Genomic DNA, 2,927 nt, shown 5'->3' with positions numbered 1-2,927 from the left:
CGCCAGGGGGCGCAGTGATGGGGGAGAGGGAACGGGATGGGGGATATGGGGTGTGGGATGGGGGATATGGGATATGTGATGTGGGATAAGGGAGATGGGACACGCACCGGGAACCGGGTACACACGGGGCATGGGACACACCGGACATGGAGCACACACTGCACTGGGGTACTCGATGGGCACGGAGCACAGACGGGACACACACCGGGCACCAAGCACCGGGCACCGGACGGGCACTGGGAGCCGGGCACCGGGCAGGCAGCGGGCACCCGGGAGCCACCCCTTGTGCCGGCGCGGCCCCGGGCAGGGCGGGCGGCTCCGCGCGGTGCCGGTGGTCCCCCCGTGCGGGGCCGTGGGCACGGTGCCCGCTGGGCGCGGCGGCTGCTGCGGCCCCTCCACGCCTCCTCTCCTGCCGCACCGGCGGGCACCGGGCCCTTTAAGAGCGGCGCCCGTGCCCGCTCCCGTGCCCGTGCCCGTGCCCGCGCCCGCTGCCGGCGGTGCCCGCGGCCGCCCCGCACCTGCCGGTAAGGGCCGGGACGGCGCGGGATGCTCGGGGCCGCGGGGAGGCCGGGGGGATGCGGGGATGGCCGCGGCGGGATGCGGTGACGGGAGGATGCGGGGATGCCTGGGAAGGATGCAGGGATAGCCGGCGGATGCAGGGATGCTCGGGGGCATTGCAGGGGTGCCGGATGCCAGGCTTGCAGGATGCAGATAGTGCCCCACGAGTGGGATGTGGAAAGGGCCCCTCGTGCCCAGGGGGTGCCCCAGTGTCCGGGGGGGATGCAAGATGGGACAGGGGCCAGCACTGCCCGGGGACAGGGGGAACAGCCCCTCCTGCTGCCAAGGGGCTGTAGCCCCACGGGGAGTCCACAGCTTCCCCACGCAGGAGCCTCGGGCTGTGGGGCTGCAGCACTGTGGCCTCTGGGGAGGGGCAGCTCATCCTCCGGGGTGGCACAGGCTGGGAACACAAAATGGCCTTGGCCAGGCGGGCCATGGAATGCTCTGGAAGCACCTGAGCGTGTGCGTATGTGAGTGTGCACGTGTGTGTGTGCATGTGAGTGCCTGAGGAACTCAGCTCCATCCTCCTCATGGCCTGGCACTCTCCATGCACAGGTTTGGGTTCGCTCCCACCTTCCCCAGGGCTTGGGGCTCAGGCAGGTAAGGGGGGAGCTGGGCTGGATTCAGGGAGCTGGAAGCAAGACCCACATGGGCTGTGTGGAGGCAGCGAGGGGGGCGAGGGTCTGGCCCCTCCTCAGCCCATCACCACGAGGGTGTTGAGTCAGCCTGGCCGGTTGTGAGGAGCCCTGGGCTCTTCCGAGCCTCCCGGGAGCTGCGGCAGCGCCGTCCCCGAAGCGCCGGCGGCGGGAGATGTGACGTTAATAAATATAGCGGGTGCTGGAGGCGAGATGTCGGGTTAGAGGGGCAGCGTCCATCAGCTGAGCCCTCGCTGCCAAGGGATCTCCTGATGGCACAGGGATGTGGCGTCCTGGCTGCCCCTGTCACCCCTCGGTGCTGTCCCCCTGCTCTGGCCAGCACCCATCCCACCCAGCTGGCTGTGCCGGGGAGCTCAGGCCCTGGGAACCTGCCCTATTTGAATGAGATAACGTACATTAAAAGCGCCGAATCCTGGCGAGCTGACAGTGCCTGTCTAAATATTTATCCCTGTTCCGATCAGGCGCTGTGTTCCCGTGACAGCCCCATTAGCACTTGGCATATTTATGGCCTTCCTGGGTGCTGGGCTCCCCGTGCCACACACCATGGGGCCACTGACCCCCCTCCCGTGTCCCCCCCGTGCCTTCTCGTGCACTCGGGGTGACCCCAGGCTGGCAGCCATCCCCAGCTTGGCACATCTCTGCGGGGCTGTGCTGGAGCTGCCAGGAGCATCCTGGGCAGGGCAGGGCAGGGAGTGGGTACCACATTTGTCCCCTGGAGCACAGGAGGTGCAGTGCCACGAGGTACCTTGTCCATGCAGGGAGGGGAGTGCAGGGAGCAGCCTGCTCCCCAAAAGCAGGCTCCTGCACTGGGCACTGTGGGACTGGGTGCCTGTGGGCACCAGGCAGTAGGGATGGAGCAGGGATGCTCCAGCTCTCTCCTGCGTGTCACTGTCCTGCCCCGTGACATGGCCTTGCTGAGGCCTCGTGCTCTGGGGACAACACGTCCTGCTGTCCGGGGTGTCCTGACCTCTGTGTCCCCCCTGCACCCCTGGCAGCATGTGGGGGAGCGTGTCAGGAGGGGTTAGGGCTGTGTCTGGGAAGGGGCTCATTCAGAGCCGGAGGCAGGGGGGGCTCAGTGCCCCTCCCCCTGTGCCACTGCTCTGGCATCACAGACAGAACCCTGGTGATCACTGAGCTGCTCAGGCACTGCAGCTGCCAAAATCTGCCTTCCACTTCCCAAACCTGCCAGCGCTAAATCCTACCCTGACCTTGGCCATGTTGGGTGGTGGGTCCCCAAAAGGGGCTGGGGGTGGATGCACTGCCCTGACCCTGCCTCACCAGATACACCAGAATGGGAAAATAAAAGAGGGAAAAAAAGGGCAGAAATTATCCTTGTTTGTGGCCCCCAGGAGGATCTATGCTGCCTCCTGCTTGTTGTGCTGCAGGGCCATGGGAGATGTGCTGCCCACAGGAGGGCAGCCCCGGGCTCCTGGGGTAGGAGCTGGCGTCACCGGCGGTCCCTTGTCATCTGGGAACAGGGCTGCGGGCGAGGAGGAGCCCGAGGGGGCTGTGGGAGCAGAGGATTTGGGGTGCTGTGGTGTTTTTCCAGGGTTTGTGTTGGGGCTGCAGAGGCTGGTGGCTCCTGGGGCTCGCAGGAGTGGTGCCCCAGTGACAGCAGTGTCCCCAGGGCTGCACTCACCAGGGTCTGGCCTGGCTGAGCACCTCGTGCTGCAGCCACAGTGCCCCTGTGTGGGACACTGCAGGCAGTCTGGG

At 66.7% G+C, this 2,927-nt stretch overlaps 2 protein-coding genes across 3 annotated transcripts in view; one reads left to right on the top strand and one right to left on the bottom strand.

Moving 5' to 3' along the window:
* MLST8 (MTOR associated protein, LST8 homolog) overlaps positions 1-512 on the bottom strand; it is an 8,712-nt gene extending 8,200 nt beyond the window's left edge. Inside the window, exon 1 of the mRNA XM_027897262.1 lies at positions 489-512. The gene's annotated coding sequence lies outside the window, so the exon portion shown is untranslated. The remainder of the gene's footprint in view (positions 1-488) is intronic.
* The window catches only part of LOC114064321 (hexosaminidase D-like), an 11,305-nt gene that overhangs the window by 2,578 nt on the left and 5,800 nt on the right, over positions 1-2,927 (top strand). The gene's annotated exons all lie outside the window — the stretch shown is intronic.

This window comes from Empidonax traillii, unplaced genomic scaffold (genome assembly GCF_003031625.1).
Source record: "Empidonax traillii isolate 1590-97213 ecotype Southwest subspecies unplaced genomic scaffold, ASM303162v1 scaffold534:size827195, whole genome shotgun sequence".
NCBI classification, from domain to species: Eukaryota; Metazoa; Chordata; class Aves; order Passeriformes; family Tyrannidae; genus Empidonax; species Empidonax traillii.
This window is presented reverse-complemented; position numbering and strand designations above follow the sequence as displayed.